Source organism: Pteropus medius, unplaced genomic scaffold (assembly GCF_902729225.1).
Source record: "Pteropus medius unplaced genomic scaffold, Ma_sr-lr_union100, whole genome shotgun sequence".
NCBI classification, from domain to species: Eukaryota; Metazoa; Chordata; class Mammalia; order Chiroptera; family Pteropodidae; genus Pteropus; species Pteropus medius.
The window spans coordinates 23,058,496-23,077,253 of record NW_024344378.1 but is presented as its reverse complement, the minus strand read 5'-3'; the positions used below and the strand labels follow the sequence as shown (position 1 = coordinate 23,077,253).

The 18,758-nt window shown below is 34.9% G+C and overlaps 1 protein-coding gene across 7 annotated transcripts in view; it reads left to right on the top strand.

The window, feature by feature from the left end:
* LCOR (ligand dependent nuclear receptor corepressor) overlaps window positions 1–18,758 on the top strand; it is a 118,607-nt gene that overhangs the window by 83,060 nt on the left and 16,789 nt on the right. The gene's annotated exons all lie outside the window — the stretch shown is intronic.

The following is an 18,758-nucleotide window of genomic DNA, read 5'->3' as shown; positions in this document are numbered from 1 at the left end:
GCCCCCTTTTAGAAACCACCTCGGTCATACTGGGAGCTTTATCACTGCAATTGGAAAAGCATCTTATAAAATTCCCACATTTTTTCTTCTCCGATTCAACTAATTGAAGGATTAACGAAAGAAAAAACTCTTAAGAACAATGAACCTTTGAATTTAAGAAATTTGGTTATTCACTGATAATTATTTGGGTCAATTTACATTTTATGATTTTCTTCTCACTGTTAAATTTACTTAACAAATTAGCTATTTAGTGCTCACCCAGAGGGGAAGGAGGTGGAAAATGTGCACACACTACCTTCAGAAATGCTTTGGTTACTTTGTAACACTACCTTTGCTGTAATTTCATTTGGGATTTTCTAAGGGTAGAATTTGGTCTCACCAACAAGTGAGGATATAGCCTTATCTCATGGAGGACGAGCTCCGTTCTTACTCAGGAGCAGTCAGGGTACATTACATAAAATAGAGGATGCCTCATTTTAGCAAACTAAGTTTCTTTGTATTCTTAAATCTTTTTAGGGATTTGATCATGTGCTAATGACTGAATGTCGTTGCAGCAACTCGTTTAAAATATTCAAGATCTGTTTATTGGGGAATGGGAGAAATGCGAAAAGAAACATGTATAAGTAATTATAATATTGTAAAAGTGGTATCTAGATTTTACAGCCTCAGTAGCCTGCCCAAATATCTATATGAATGAAGAATCCATGTTTGTGGTGAGAGATAAAACACAACCCCAGGGTAACCTAATATGACTTAGGTTGCATTTTAATTATAATTCAATCAGAAATCAAGCTTATTAGAGTTTTTTGTTTTTTAATCAGATACTAGTAGTACAAGGTGGCAGGGGTTGGTCGCTTTTTATTTTTTATTTAATTCATTGCTTTGAATCTCTTTTGGCATCCTACATAATATCCCCCTTCGTAATAACTTTTTCTGATATTTGCTTATTTTTATGGTTGTTTAGCACACAGTTCAGGACCTTTCAGATCATGTTTGTACAAGCACTCCTTGAAGAACATCTAAGCTCTTTTTTGAGATGGGCTTTTAAAATTACAGTAATTAAGTTGGGAATGTTATTTTCTGCAATTTTTTGCAAGAAGAAGTGATAAAGTCCATGAAATTTAATTTTGCATTGTGACCAAATTAAAATTACTGTTTGTGCAAAACAAAATCCATACCGCATACACCCTATATTCTAATCTGCTGAGAAAGGTGGTCAGGCTCTTCTAAATGCTTAACCCAAAAAAAAAAAATTATTGGAGTATTTGTATAAAATGAAATCAGACTTGGAGCATTAAATTGAGGCTGATGATTTCAGGTGGATGTTAACAGTTTAAGGAGAAGAAGGTCCAGATATTCCCAAGGCATACATTTTCTCCTGGAAAAGTTGGAGCAGTTAATTAGGTTAAGGATATTTTCCCCTCAGCAACCTATGTGTTCAAAGGTTAGGCACACCATTGCTGTTATTAAAATACATGCACTGCTCACTCTTGACATAGCCCGGGCTTGGATTCCTCTTTTGGTTTGGTTATTTTGTGTAGCAGTTTAATCAGTAGGTGACTGAGCCTGTTTCCTCTTAGCTTTCTAGTCTTGTCAACAGAAAAAGCAGTTTGGATGCAGAGCAGTATATAAGTCTGCAGTATTTTCTAGCCTAGCTAGAAGTTGCAATAAAAATACTCTATGAAATATATGGTTTTCATCTGCAGTTGAAGGAAGTTGTTTAAAGTTTGCTGAAAGCAAGGGGCTAAGCTTATGAAGGAATGCCTCCTTTGTTCCACACTCAGTAATTTGTCACACAATTAATTGTAGCCATGGTGCCTTTTTGCATGATGCTTGGGCAATTCAGTAGCCCAAGATTGCTGCAAAAAGGTCCTTTGAGCAATTAATTTGTACTTGCTTTTAACCCCTCTCAGAAAGGTTATCATTAAAGGCCCATTTAAAAATTTGGCCCTAAAAGTTCAACTTTTGTAGAGTTTTACTGTTCAGAGAGGTTTAATCTTTTGTGGTAGTCTATAAAGTGATGTATGAGTTGAGTTATGTAAATTTTGTCATTGTAGTGTACATGGAGTGATCATTTTACTAACATAAATATTTTCTATGTGTGTTTCAGTGGATGACAATCGAGCAGCAGAAGAATGGTGTGCCTACCCTTTAATGCTGCAGTTTAAATAAGAGAACTTGTATTGTGTCATTTCAGACTGTAGGCTGAGAGTTGTAAATAGTGAAAATTTGAGTACTTCTATTATTTGTTTTGGTTAGAAAGTGAATTTAAAAAACAAACCAAACTCTAAACTTTCTCAGATTAAAAGTCCTGAGACCTGAAGATTGTAATATTCATGTCTGTGAAGCTTTTAAACAATACACTTGAGATCAGTCATGACTTGATAATTCAGGTAGATTTTCTTTTCCAAGAAGCTTTTGAATAAGCATATTTCCTCCAAAGGTCGGTCGGTCTCTTTTTTTCTTTTTTAAGTGTAGATTATTTTAAAGCACTAATTGCATTACATTGGTAACTGCAATATAAAATAGCCATTATTGTTTTGTGAAGCATGGTTGAAATTTAGTGGTCCCTTTTAAATTTCATGAGCCTCTCAAAAAAAAACTTTAAAAAAATTACAGAAAGCTGCTGAATATTTCAAAAGATATATATTTTACCTTATTGTAGGTTTTGTAAAGTTAGTTTGTAATATTCAGGTGCACTTTTAATGTTAAATTTTGTGTTCAGAGTTCCATTATACCATGTGTTTCTTGGAGGTGGCTCATCACATGGCTGACTGTCAGTCTTGGTGCCGCAGTGATCCCTTAATATTTGATTTCTCTCTTGATTTGCCACTATTCTGTATTGGCACTTTCAGTGTAGATATTCTAGTTTGGGGACGTCCTCATAAATGTGTAATAGAGATTGGTCTATTCGCATGCTTAATTTCTGCTAATCAGAGTTTTGCATGGTCCAAAAAACAGTTGACCATTTTTGTGGTATGGGAAAGTATAGTTCACAACGGTTTTTGTCACAAAAGCCTTTTCTCATATTTTCCACTAGATGGATGATGACATACTCAAACTATATGATATTACTCAAACTGTTAGGAGATAATGTATTTAAAATCAATTCTTACATTTTTTATGAGAGAACATTGACATAGGGTATGTAAGCCATGGCACTATAAAATCAAAAACACTAATTATCTGGAAGGGTATCTAGTTGGTATTTTAAGCATTAGCTTTCTCACTTCTGAGACAGGAGAGTCAACAGGCTTGACAGTAATATATTATTTTGTTCAGTAGGCTTACAAGTGACTCTGAACTATGTTTGTGATGAGCTATACACTTATTTCTATTCCCCAGATACCATGAAGGACAAGGTCTCTTTCAGGAAAAATAATTTATATTTGTGTATAATACTTTTTAATATTAAGTTTGTTGTTGTTCTGAAGTTTAGATGTTGCTTGATAAACCTTTACTGCAGCAGATCATGAATATGAATAAGGCTTTGTGTGATAATAGGGGTCCTTAAGTGAAGTTAATTACTGTTTGGTTCTGGTGAGCAAGCTCAACAAGTGTGAAGTGTGTATTAGCTTTATTTGGTACACTTTTACTTTACAATATTGAAGTGCTTTTAGAACTCTGGTTATCTTATATAAACCGTTACCTCAAACAATTGGCATTTCTGTTCTCCCAACATTTTACCTGAGCTGTAATGTGAGCTATATGGGATCAGATAGTAAAACAATAAGGCACAATGAGAAGTTTAATTCCTGATTTACTGGAGAGAACTCTAAATTAGGCTAAAAATAACTACCTGCAAAGGCCCATATCATAACTACCTTCTCTCATTAGGCAGTACGTAGCAACCTTGGAGCTGCTAGCAAGCTACGTGTTCTCCACCTGCCCCAACTAAGCACATGGTGCAAGGCCTGCTTCTAAGCCTTTGTGATTCTCTTACATTTCATTGACCCATAATATTGAAGCTTGGATTCAGTTAGGTATTTTTATAAAACAAATTAATGAGTCAGCCCAGTGTCAGAACCAGAAATTATTTTGAATAGTTACAACAGATATATGACAGTTCAATGTCATTTTAACAAGCTGTTATTCCTATAGATTTAATTTTGAAATCACATATTTTTGCTTTCGTAAATATTCTTTAAATTCCAGAGGTGGTTTTCATATGAACCACCCTTTTCTATGTATTCAGGTTGCTGTCATTGGTAATAGAATATGGCAATATACTGAACTGTTCCACTTAATCTTCTGTAGGAGACATTGAAAGTTATAGGTTAAATTTCGATGTTCATGAAGATATCAAAGATTGCTTTCCTTGTTACTTTTTCATTATAATTAGGTCTTCATTAATACTATGGTCAGGCCTGTGTTATTAAAAGCTTAATGGCTTTAGCCAGACATCCCATTTAGGAGACCATTAAGCTATGAGGATTTTTTTTGATCTAATTGCTTTCAAACTCTACTGAAAAAGAAAAAAAGTGTAATTGTGGTACAAGGAATACAGACCTCGAAAGTCATCTTAAATTTGTTTGTTTGTGTTTGGGTTTTTTTTTTCGGGGGCGGGGGGGATTTGTTCTGTCCTTGAGACTTGAGTAGGATTTATGAACTTGGTGACTGAAGGGAAAATAGAGGAAATTCTTCGCATATCCCCTGTCTCTTACTCCCAAATAAACTTGCAGTTCAGTTGCCTTTTACAGTAGCAGATATTAGCCGTGTAGCTGTGTGCCCTAAGTGTTATGAAGGATATTGGGGGAGAGGGGAGGAAAGTAGGATGGGAAAGTATGTAGACTTAAGAAAGCCTAAAGATTCTGTCCTACAATACTAAAAAGGAGTTGCAGGATGGATAATGTGGTAAAATTGGGCCGTCTTCATTTTATAGTCAGAAAAATCTTTTAAAAATGAGAATCATTGCTAATGTTGATTTGACAAACAATAAAATGTAAATTCTGCAACTATTTGGGGGGTAATTTTAAGGTTTCCAGTTCATATAGAGCTGTGTCAATAAAAGCTGAAAAGCAAGCACTTTTAGTTAATCATAGATTTATTGGATGTTGCAGATATTATAATCATAATATTTAATCTTTATTGTTTGAATATGGAAATGAACTCTTTACTCCATCTTGAACTGTCATTGAACAGGCTCAAGATGATCTTTTCAACACTGGAAATGACCCTACACACATACCAAAAAAGAAATCTAAAGCAGTAAGACATTTGAAGATCCATACCTCTTAGACTTTTTAGATTTATCTTGGGAAAGAATTTATGAACCTATAACCAGTATTAGTACAGTCTTGGGTTCCTTGTTCTGCATAATTGCACCCTTTCTCAGGTATGTCCTGAAAACATAAATTTTAAAATAATCTCTTTAGAGATTAGAGTCTCAGTGGATAGTGTGTAAGAGGACTAGGGGAGGGGGGCGGGGGGTTGGACAAAGGACACCGACACAGTAGAGCAGGGATTTTTAACATTCAATAGCCAAATAGAATTTCAATCTAGAATATTTTTACCCCCTCAGAATGAGTGAAACAGTATCTGTTATCATCTGTTGTTTGGTAAATACCCGGTGCTACACTCCCAAAAGTCTTTTCTTTGGTCCAGGTGACATTTTTTTTTTCCTGCTTGGCAGAAAGGTATATAGTAAACTTTACTGTCACTAGAAAAGCACTTGTTTAAAATGTTTAAAGTACTAGAAAAGGGATAATTCAGCACTTTTTCTGTTACAACACTAAAGTCTTAATTTATCTTCAGAGTCTTAGGTACTGTAAGTTTTAGGGTGATTACTTAAAAATATAAAACATACTACATAATATGGGGTCAAATCACACATAAACCTTATTTAAAAAAAAGAAAACTTTAACATTTTGTACCTGTCAAGCAATTCCAAGTGATTGCCTCATTTTCCCCACTTTATTAGCATTTTAGACTTAAGAATTTGGAATTTGAGAGGAGGCGTGGGGAAAATTCCCCCAAATGAAAAATCGTGTCAGACCATTTTAGAAAAATAAATCACTAGGAAAATGGGTAGGGATTCTCTCTCCCTTTAAGTCTTCAGGGAATGAGCAGTATTTAGAATCTTTGGCTGAAATTCAAGCCTTTTTACTGTGTAAATTTTTAATGTTAATTCACTGACATGCTTTTTACATCAGAGGATTGAAAATGGATCTTAATGTTTTTAAGTTGTGGAAGGGTATATTTCTAAAATGAGGGGGGATAATTAACTAGGTTAGTATACCAGCATTAGTAAGTTTAAGGAATTTTAGTATGTAATAGCAAAGTGTTTGATTAAAAGTCTAATCCTATATTGCTAGTCGAAATTAGTTACATTCTGATCTAGGAAAGATATAGTCATTGGATATTGATATGCTGTGCTGTCAGAAAACCAGACTAAGATAGAAACCTTTATCTGACTCCCATATGTTGCTTGTTCTGATGGGATGTATACTTTACAGCAGCTTACTGCTGCTTTGAGAAGAAATGTATAAACTATACATTTGGAGTGTTTGCATATAATTCTTTATAACCTCCACTTTAAACTGTCAGGCATTGGTATTTTATCAGTCCACACTGTTAAATAAAACTAATGTTCTTAGGAATCCAACTTGTACACACTGTTTAAAAACCCTCAGGGACAGTTTACACACTATTCTCACTCAATTCAGGTACTTTGATGCTATTCTTAAACCTAACAGTGACTTGTATTTTTCTGTTTTGCTTTTATTTCGACGTGCTGGTAGCACATCCTTGATGAATGTCAACTTAAAAACTCAGTTCAGGTATCCAGGTATAACTCAGCCAAACAGATTTTAAAGCTGCATATAACTCTCCAGCACACGGTGCCTCACACTCTTATAGTGGCATTCTATATATTCAGTTATTACTACTGAGCAGATAATATGGGGGTTCCTGTTAACAGTGTATTTAAGAATACAAAATGTGCATAAACGTATAGCCAGCACATAGAACACACACACACATACACACACAGAGTTAAAGTATATATTTTTAAATGCCACTAATAGCCAGCACAATTAAACAACATTCCTTGCTGCTTCTGAAAACTATAACAGATGCAGTTCCTTTTTGATGTGGCTCTTGCTTCTTCACCATACTACTACTAAATTCAAGCACTGGTCCTTGGGTATCTGACCTCTACATTCTAGTTTATGCAATGTCTTTAGAGAATTCTGTGCACTGGCCACTGTGATGGAACCATTGGGCCAGGAGAGCTCTGAGTTTATTAGTAGTGATTCTGCCAAAGTTGGTGTTATAACATCAGTATGTAAATGTCAAAAAATTAGCAGAGGTCTGGGTCTGCATATCAGCAGATGATTTTGTCAGTATATTTTGTAGCCTTGAAGTCCTCAATGACAACTTTCTTCGATGCAAGGTTCTAATTCGAGTGTTTTAGCTCTTTGCATCTTTAATGTTAAGACTTGTCTACTAGAGGTCTTCATTTATTAATATTCCTTTGTTTACTGCAGTACTATCTGTGGTTAACAAAAGAGATTATTCCTCTGCTTTAATATTTGATATCTTACATCTAAAAGGAAATCATATATAAAACCTTTGAAGATATGGAAATGGCATTCAGATTTCTAGAAGTTCAAAGTGTCATGCAACAAAACAGGAACCCCCTTTACTCTTATGGACCTCATTTCAATATACTGTTTACAGTTTTAACGGAATTGTATAATTTAATATTTCTCTTGTACTGTAGTTTATATTTATTTACAGAATTTTTTTTGTACTGTGTGATTTGAACTTTTTGTTCCTTGCTATGATCAATGTTTATGTAGTAGAGCACTTATGATCACAAATTAAGTTTTTTGGTTTGATTGCACTACATAAAATTTTTAATGCAGTTCTGATTTTTGACTGGACTAAAATAAGCTGTGTCTTAATGTATGTGATGAGTACTTAAAACTTTAATCCATGTGGTCCCCTTTTTTTTGCATTGTATGTCAGAAACGCTAGTTCTTTCGTGCATGTGTAAGATTTAATGGTTCCATTGTATTATTTGACCATGACATTTTGGAGAAACATTCCCAGCTGTAATGTTGTGTATGGTAGTTCTCACTGGATGCTAGACTTTTCAAAACCACTATTCTTCTAATAAATTTTGTTGTGAAAAACTGTTTTAAAAGCTTGGTATCTACTTCTTGAGATTTTTATACTTTAAAAAAATTCACAAAAGGGATAGAATTTTGAAGTGTATTGTAAATGCGCATGGTAATCAGTCAGTAATTTTTTATGATGTAATCTTTCCAGATGAGATCTCTTAGATAACTAGAAGTATGGCTTCGAAATTGTGCTTCAGTATTTGGATGCAGTACTGCCTTGTAACTCTTTGCCTTACTAATTTGATACTCCCCTGCTTCAGTTTTCTTCATTGGATTATTCACTATAAAAAATATTTTCAGCTAAACCAGATATGTTTATATTTTCATAATACTTGCTTGCTGGACTTTTTCATAATTGCTTTACAGTAAAACTTAATGCTGAGATTGCTTCCTAAAAAATATAATGATTTACTGCTCTTTTCTTGAGACAAGAATGAAAGCAACATTGTCAGTCAATGAAGGCTACTAATGTAGTTCCAATTCTTGGAAGGATGCTGGTATTTCCTTTTGCCGGACAGCAGCATATATGTTGCTCAACATGTATAGTGTGGTTTTTAGAAACTAAGTGTATAAAGGAATATTGTATTGTAAAGTGATTCCTGTTGTAAAGTGGTTGGGGAACAGCTGGATTATAATGATAAAGATTAGAAATGATACGAACGATATGTTTTAGCTGCTTTTTCGAGCTCATCATATACATGTAATTAATGTAGACTGGTTGAAGTGGTTTCTGATCATTTCTAATGGCATTTTATATTCAAAAATGATGCTGCTATTGGTAGTTGGTCTACATTCTTTTAATTTTTTTAAATTTCTTTGGCTGTGTAGCTATTTCTGCCCTTTGGTCTGCTGTTTATAAAATTGGAATTTTTGTTGGTATTACAGGCTTATTCATTGGTTTCATTTGTTCCCTTTAGTTATACCACATGTTTATAAAACATTTTTCTGGAAACTTGATTAGTTCTTATAAATTTCAAAGCCTTATTTGTTTCTTGTATTGTCCATTCTAAACTGGTGGCCAGGTCTGTGTAGTAGGATTATAATCTAGCATCTCAAATTTTAGTGATCCTGTCTTTAAGTTGATAGTTAGTTCTTCGATTGTTATGACCTTATTTTTTTTTTTTAAGTTATTTCTTCGAATCCAGAATTTTCTTCTCTCATTGCAGTGATAACGAATTAATTCAGGGGCCCTTATGTCATAACAAGCTGTAGGAATCAGAGAAATTACATAAGGAAATGGAGTGGAAAAAATTGAGAATGGTATAGCTTTCTACTGTTTTCTGAGTTGTGGAATTATTTTTTCCTCCCAAGAACTGTGAATTCCTCTCAACAGACACTTGGAGTCCAATATAAAAACATATATACCCAATTCATATGATGTTAGATTTTGTAGCTGAAATAAGTGAAAAATCCTTTTTTTAAAAAAAGTTATTAAATCTTGAGTTTGGAGCTTTTTATAGGCATGTAGAATACTATTGTTTGTTGACTAGTTGTTTTAAAATGTAGATTATACTCTTCTAGCCAGATTTATTCAATCTGCAATATGGAGTGATAAGGGATTATTTGATACATTAAATTTCTTGCAACTTGGCGTATACTGGAAAGATCAATTTTTTTATCTGTAAAGTGAGAGCATGAGCCTGAATGCCCTTTAGATCTCATTTCATCTCATTTCAACTCTGTTAAAAATGCAAATTCCTTATTAAATGTGAAACAAACACTAAGTGCATCTGTTTGAACTTTGGGAAAGAGTTAACAACCCTTTATTGAATAAGAAGGCCCTAAAAACCTTAGGTCCCAACTTTGCATCGTAGCATTTTCTAAAGGGAAAATATAGAACTGGTTGTCGTTTTATTTAAAACAAGTCCATTTTGTTAAGTTTTTATTATGAACAATATGAATGCGATATTTTCATGAAATTGGCTTGAGCAGTTTACTTTTTATTTTGATTAATTTCAAGGTATATTATTCATAATTTTTCCTTTGTTGTGTGTGGGCTAGTTCTGCCTTGAATATTAAACCACAGAGTTCAAGGGTTCATTGGATATAATCAGTCTCAATCAGAACAACCTTCTAAGAATACAAGGTCCTACACCAGATCCATTGAATCAGTTTATAAGAGTGAGGCTTGAATGTGCTAATATATTTTCAAAATGTAACGGGAAGTTTTTTAGTTTGAGGTTTTTAAGTTTAATTGTATTTTTTTTAAATTCTTGCATTTTAAAGTTTATTCAGCAAATCTTTTTTTTCTAATTGTGGCAAAAGACACAACATAAATTTTATTTAACCGTCTTAACCGTTTTTGAGTCTCAGTAGTGTTCAGTTCAGCAGTGTTAAGTATATTCACATTGTTGTGGCAATAGGAGGTTTTGACTAAGCCACTGATTAAACACTGTTGGTCCCATTCTAATCTTTCATTTTTTTTAATGAAAAACATGGAAATTGGGGAGTTTAAGGGACTTGCCCTCCTCACATAATGAGCTACCCCTTAAGATTCTTGAGACCAAACCATTATACTTATCTCTAAACCACTTTGGCTTTCTTGATTCAACCCAGAATTAGAATGAATGAGGGGTTTTATCTACTAATAATTTTTAGTTTCACTTTTAACTAAACCTCAATTATTAATTTAGTTGTACCTTTGAATAGACATATTGCTTTTTAGAAAGAAACCTATATTATAAAATTACATTTGAAGCGTATAAAAATTCATTTTTAAATAGAAGTTATTGCTGACTCAGTACTGGAGGAGGTGAATCTTAAAGAGTAGCTAGGACATAGAGGAGGAGAGAATATCACAAGTTTAAGAGGCAAATTTGATGGGCCTGGTTTAAATCTTGAATAAGTTACTGAAATTTTCTGAGCCTCGGTTTTTTTATCTGTAAAAGAGGGCTTGTACTGCCTCCCTCAGAGATATGCTATGAGATTAATAGTGTAAAATACTTAACGCTATGCCAAGCTCTTTGCAAATGCTCCATAAAATGAAAGCTAAGAGTGAACACCTGGCAAGAGTTAATTTAGTGTGAGAAAACCAGTTTGGGAGTTGTAGAGGAGACTTTTATATTGATTAGAACTTTGAAAGCCAGGCAGATGAATTTATATTAGACTGGGACACTGGGCAGCCAGTTTTGTTTTACTCTTCATTAAAATGTTGGAGCTATAATTGAAACCTGGAATACTGCTTCTTTGTATTTCTTGGTCTTGTTTCAGAGGAATTATCAAATTAATCATTCTTCATTTCTTTTTAAAGAATAAAAAGAATAAACGTTGTTTGGAAAGTAGATGTTTAAGATTTAAAATCTTAAATAGAGTTTCTCTGCCTTTCCATTGCATACAGAGCTTTTTGTATATTCAAGGTTGAAAATTTACAAACTTTGAATCTAGCTTTTTATTTTTATGTAGTGGTAGAGTCAATAACAAAATTTAAGAGCTAAGTGTAGGAATTTGTGCGTGCATAGTGTTTAATCACTAAAACTAGTTTTCCAGTGAAAGAATTTGGGGCTCTTCTGCCTATGTAATTTAACTTGTTGTACTCTTACCAAATGAGAGCTCTGCACATTTCAAACAGATAATTCAGATCCTAGCTAGCACAATGTAGAGATGTTTGTTACAATGTCTATTAAATTGACTTGAGATAGTTTGCCAGGAAAACCTGGCAGTGTAACTTCAGCTAGATAGAGTTAGTTGGATTAAGAAGAAAACCAGAATAGGAAATTCTTACGAAGTGCTAAGAATTGGCAAGTCTCTGTAGACCAGTTTTTCACACTGGATCAACCAGTTGTGACCTATTGGTTGTAAGATCAATTTACTGGGTCCTAACCAACATTTTTTTTTTTTTTTAAGAGAACCAGAGTACATAGCTTATAATAAAGATAAATACTATTTCATTGAAATGTGTGTCATCAGACACATACAAATTGGAATGTGTGTGCTGGGTCACTTTGTAAAAAGTTTTTCTTGTTCTGGGTTGCAATAAAAAAACAAATGGCTTTTGAAAGCTGTTATGCAAGCCATATCTTTCATCCCAGTTTTTCTGGTGCCTTGTAAGAACATTCTAGCAATCTCCAGTGTGCTTACAGTTAGGAGTGCACACTCTTACTACTTAACTATCTGACCTTCAGAATTCCTTTCTTCCTTTCCCTGCTTCAGATCTGAACTCATTTTCATTGAAAGTTTATTCTTTTCCTTTCTGATTATATGTCAAAATATTTTCTCTGCCATTTTCAATTCCTTGAAAAACATCTTAGGGAAATTATTTTCACTACATAGTAATTTATTGGGTTAGTTTATTCATTACTTACTTACGCCTGAGATGAGCTGAGCCCTAAGTTTTAGGCGGTGAAGCTACCAAGTTAAAGAGGACAAAGTCCTGGACCTAGAGAAAGCTCACAATCCAGTGGAGGAGATAGCCAAGTTAGCTGTTACCATGCAGTATAACTGCTATTTAATAAAAAGATAGAAACAAACCATGAGAGTAGAGTAAGAAATATATAACACGGCCCCCAAGGAGAAGGTCCTAAGGAGGACAGAGTGTGAGCCAGTGGGAAGAGGACAGAAGTTTTGTGCAAAAAAAGTGGGATTAGATTTTATGCTTTAAGAAGATGGCAATTCTGGATAATGTGAAGCAAACCCTAACGAGGGGAAACTATTGGCAAGGGGCTTAGAATATAGTGTTCTCCAAGGGGAATTAAATTAGTGTTGTTGAATTGGTTAGTGTATTGGAAGCAAGAGAAGTCATGGAACTGGGGCAGAGACTGAGGTAGAAAGAGTTAACACCTCAGTTGAGAATACATATGTGAGTGTGCGTGTGTGTGTTTAGTAATACTTTGTCTTCCCGTGTTCCTGAGTGAAAACTTGAATATACAGATGATTCTGCTTAGTTCACCCCACGCCAGTATCTTCCTAACAGTGGTCTTGAGTGTTTCCAGAAAGAGGTCGTTCGCGATGGTTTTAGAGGACTTAATTCTAGGAGCACCCCAGAATGAATGGTAGACACAGAAATACTTTGCTTTTCTCTGTGCTTTAAATTTTAAAACATATATACCTCCTCCTTGAGGTGAACAAGTGAGAAATAACATTAAATCTTCTATAAGCTATCTTAGAAATCCTTTTCTAATGTTTGACATCTTACAAAGTAGTCTATGTCCTTTAAATAATTACAGTTATTTCTTAGTGCCGTCGTTTACTATAGGACAACAAAAGTAGAATTTGCCGCTTTTAAGGATTATACCACAGATTTGTATGATTTCAAAAAGGGGTATTAAGAACCTTGAGAACGAGAGAAAAGTTGGGATATAGAAAAATCCCATAAAAATCTTGAAAAACTCAGGATACTATCAAATATCTGCTTATTTAGAGATACAGTCTGCTAGCCTCCCTCTTCCTTTCACCCAAAAAGAAATTAGGATTATTTGCTTAAAATGTATTTTATTTCTTGAGAGAAAAAAAATATTTGTATTGCTGGGATCTATCATGCGAACTGTTAAATGTCTTTCTGTTTGTGTCAACTCCCATTGCCTCCTTTATGACTCCGCCCCCAACATACACACTGTACTGCAGGTGGTGGTGTGGGTTTTCGTTTGAGTTTATCATTATTGTTGTTATTACCAAAGAAGTACATTTACATCATAATGGGAATCTCATCTGGGCTCTGACTCTCAGCCCCACTCCAGGGAAACCATACAGTCCTGTGTCTCTACTGGGCCTTGACAAATATTTCTCCTCATCCCCTCTTTAAAAGAGCATCATGATGCTGTGCATCATTTCTGGCTTTGGGAATGAGCACTTCTGTATTCTGCTTAAGCAGTGGTATTATTTTCGTCCATTATTGCCCTGGTTGTTTAAATTGGGAATAAAGAACAACATAAATTTAATCCCCTACCTGACCAAAAAAAAAAAAAAAAAGCCAGTTTCACTAGCTTGTCATGAGTTTTCAAGTAATCCTGACCTTATAAAAGGCCAGTTATGCCTTTAACATCCAGATCTCTCTTTAATTTGGTTTCACTAACTCAGGCCAGTGATAGACACTTTTTTTTTTTTTTTTTCAGTTCAAATCAGCCCTAGGAAGAGGTCTCTTCCTCAAGTCTATTTCAGAGTGTTTTTTTGGTTATAATACTCATTAGATTAATAATTTAGGTCTGTGTTCTCACCAAATCCGTACTTCGTTATATTTCTTGGAGATATTTCTTCCTCCACTTCCAGAAACTATCTTCTTTATTTTATTTTTAATTTATGCCATCCAGTCCAAAATCCCATGTCTTTCACAGCCTCTGAACCCTCCTTCCTTTTGTTTAAATTAACATCAAATATAGTGTATTTGGCCTAAGATGCATAGTCTTACCTGGGATGATAGAAACAAAAATTAAGTGGGGGGAAAATACTTTTTCAGAAATAGTTTGACAGAAGTGTCTGTTTTGGGAGCCCATTACATTCCTGGAAAGGAGATAGAGGTGTTACCTCCTGTTCAGACTTCCTACTCACCAAGTAACTTTCTGATGATAATTTGGCTACCTGGGTACATTTGCTGATGGGAAAAATATGTTAAAGAGTGAACATGAGACTCTCCTTGATAATTATATTTGTTATTATAATTTAATAAGTTTGACAGACTGGTTAAATTGAAGAGAAATAGATAAAATATACAAGCCTTAAACTGTTCCTATCCGATTCAGATCTGCTCTGAATAATAATAGCCTTTTATCAGGGATATTAAGCCCTGAGATACGGAAAAGCTAGGAAACTATGGCTGCATGCCCAGTAAAGTATCTCCTTTCTCCTGTTTTAGATTATTAATGAATAATTTTTTGAGCCTTTATTCTGCCTTTTAGTGAACTTGGTTAAGAACACAGTAAACTTAGAAACCTATTACAAAATGATTGTCGTTTGTTTTAGATCAGTAGTTCTTAATTACTTTTCCACTCCATACCTGATGGCAAGCAACGAGATGCCGTGTTGCCATCAGCAACGGTGGCTCACTGAGGCTAATACTCTTTACAGGGTAAAGAGATATACATACATCCTGGATTTGAATCCCCTTCCCCAAACACATACACCATCTCTCATGATTCTGATCTCTGGGGAGCAATAATTCTTCTTAACCCCAACTTTGAGAATTGCTTATTCTATCTGAAGCCATCTAAATTCAAACTTAGATAATTTGAACTTAAACTACCTAGAAATGAGGTATTAAACTGCCTGACTTTAAGAGGTCACTTTCTGTTCTGTGATCTTAGGAACCTTTTCTATTGTCACCTTTACCTACCTTTCTACTGTTTCTCCTAGTTCAGTTTCATGGAAAGGAACTTATTAAGTAGTTTAGAGGTACAGCTATACATGGCTTTTTAGAGAATGAAAAAATAAATCACAGCCCATGCTATCTTCTCTTCTACTACACACACACACACACACACACACACAAAATTTGCTGTAGCCCTTGGAATATTCCTGTATCCAGGTATGATGTGAAATAGCAGAGGGTAGATGCGTTTCCCAGTTTAGAGCGAGGACTTGTCAGCAGACTTATCCAGCCCCTTGAATATACTTATATTTTTGGTGCTCGACGTATCAGAAGTGAAGTATTAGGGAACATAATTTCAGATTATTGTCTGGCAAAAAGAAAAAACAAAAACAAAAATCAACTCTTATTACCTTGAAGGGGGGCTGATGATGGATTTTTATGGTTTTTTTTTTGTATTTCAAAAGAAGAATCAAGACTAGTTTACAGCTCTTAACAATTTTGTCTACTCTCCCTAAAGTGCTTTCTAGCTTTCTCTCCCCTTTTGTTTTCCTGGGACTCCCTTTTTCTGCTACTAAGATTAGCTCCCATTTAAACACGATTCACTGTCTCTGTTGATCTTTTTCAGTCAAGAAGAATATGTTTGGGTTATTATCAGTGATATTGAATTTGGCATCAAGCAGTTTTATTGGTAGAGAGCAGATATTGGAGAGACTACCTGAATCCATCAATCTCAAATGCCAGACTCTTAAAATTGTCATTTCAGCTTTCTGCCACATCTCTATTTGATCTTTTACCCTATCCTGAGGTAACATAAGCATTGACCAGCCACCATTTATATTAACCACAAGAACGCTTTTCTTCGGGAATTTAAGTATTGCACTATTGACAAAGTAGGCAAGTTCTGCTGTGTCTAACCTCTGATCTGGAAAAACATCATTGAGTAAATCATTAAAGATAAGGTTACGAAATAACACATCATTCCTAAACTATGCCTTTCCACGTTTTTATGAATATTATCTTATCCTTTTACCACACCCTTAAGAATTAGGCATTGAAATGGAGCTAGAAAGGCAAAGCAGTCAAGGTCATGCAGGCCACTTCTCACCAAGGGGAGAAACTCAAAACTAGCCCAGGTAGTTGGAAGTCAAGTTTCTCTCTTCCTACAGCCCTTCCTGCCATTCACCAGTCCCTAGGCTCTTACTGCTCTTTAGTAGTGAAGTATTTCTGATTGACAAATAATTCACTCAACTATTACAGAGTCCTGTTGTTGAACAAAAGAAACAAGAACTCAAGCAATTTCAAAATCTGTGATGAATTATTGTTCTGAAAAAGATCTGATGTAGTCGAATGTGAAGGATATACTGTGAGACGGACCATAATCACTGGACTGAAACGTAGTGCTTCCCCTTAGGTCTAGTGAATGGTCTGCAGGACCATTCTGGTTTCTCCCTTTTCTGCCTAGGAGGATTCTAAATCAGGACAAATGCTATATTTAGGCTGTATTAAAGGCCTAACACTATTGGAAAATTTGGATAACTAAAAACATTGGTAAAAACTAGCTGTTTAAAACTCAGGCAAACTGGCTAGCCTAGCACCCATCTTTTTTTAAAACATGAGAAAAAATACTAATAGAGTTGAACTTCAGGAAGTTGAGGTTAATTTTTTTTAATATTTGAATGATATGAAATTAAAATTTATCTAAACTTAGGTCCTATTGAGAAAATGTCTAGAGAAAAACAAGATAAGCTGGATAATTTAGAGGCACAGTCAAAAGTGATTTTATTACTATAGTTATAAAGTTAGCTATTATAACACAGCCATTTAATGAAACCTGGACAAAGGTTAGTATTAATGTAGAGGTTCTCAGATCCAAGTGAAGCTACTGGTGGGGTTCATGCCTGTGTGTCCAGTTGCCTACCAGACAACTCAGATTCAGAATCTTATCAACACTTCAGCTCAGCGTGTACAGAATGGAACTCATCAGACACGCACACACCCCAACAGTCATCAGCCACCAGCTTCATTGCCTGTGTTTCTATCTCAGTAAATGGTGCTGCCCAGGTATATTGTGAATCCCAGACACTAAAGCCTACTTCCAGAGCACAGTCGCCAGCATGAAAATGTGTCCCGAAGATGTTCACAGACTTCGGTGATGATCGTGCTTTTTGAGTTGGGGAGAACCATTCATCTCTTCCATTTTTTCTACAATAAGATTCCAGGCTATTTCTTAATCTTTCTCGAAGACCATAAACACCCTTTTTGCCTTTTTCCTGTATTGCTAAAATGCATTTAGAGTATAATCTTTGATGCACTGAAAAGGCAGTAATATCTCATTTGTAGTCATGTATCTCAAAAACATCAGAAACACATCCAAGGACCTAAAACTGAGGAATTAAGGCCTCTGAGCAGCTGAAGTTGTTAGAGAATCCATGTACTTTATTCAAAAAACTATTCTTCAAGCCTTCATGCAGAGCCTATTTATTTTTACTTAAAGTGAGCAGAAGAATGGGGCTCCTAAACACAGCCTCTATTTGGAAGCCAATAAGAAGAAAGATTTTTGTAAACACCGCTACTGAGGCTGTTTTGTGTTTAGGCGGACAGATTTACTTAATTGAGTAGCCCCCCAGACTATCAGTATATTTCAGTTTAGTATAATAAAAATATGCCTAACTTTAATAATAGTACACATGGTAATAACCCTGAGTCATAAAGGTAGAATAAATTATATTCAGAAGAGGATATAATTTTTAAATGACTTCTCTCAAAAATATTTAAAAATTTACAAATGTTTGGTACTTGAAGGGAAAACTTTATCTAGAAAACTATCATTTTTTAGTTTGTTAAAAAACAATGCATGTTCTGGATCTCTGAGTTATTAGTATTGAAGTATATTTAATGTGATTGGCTGACAGTGATGGTAACTGGTATTTGTATAAACTTAGCAGGTTTTTCTTTGTAGCAATTCCACGTGGTAGTTGTGGCAGATTCTCAACTAAGACCCAAAATGGTTAAGTGTTTTGACCAAAGTCACCCAGGTAGTAAGTGGGAGACTGCTCTCTACCATCTCACAGTATCATATCCTGTGACACATACAGACACACCTCGTTTTATCACACTTCACTTTATTGTGTTTCACAGATGTTACATTTTTTACAAATTGAAGGCAAGATGCTCTACCAACAAAATGATTAGGACTTGGTGTATTGTGATACTCACTTTATTGCGGTGGTCCACACCCACAGCATCTCTGAGTGATGCGTGTATTATGCTCTTGGTACCACCTGGTGGACATAGCCACAAAGTATCTTCAGCAGGGGCCTCCTGACTTCTCAAGGTGCAGAGTCTGCAGCTGCATGAGGAGTTTGTTAAACTCCTGTGTATATCTCGTTGAGTCC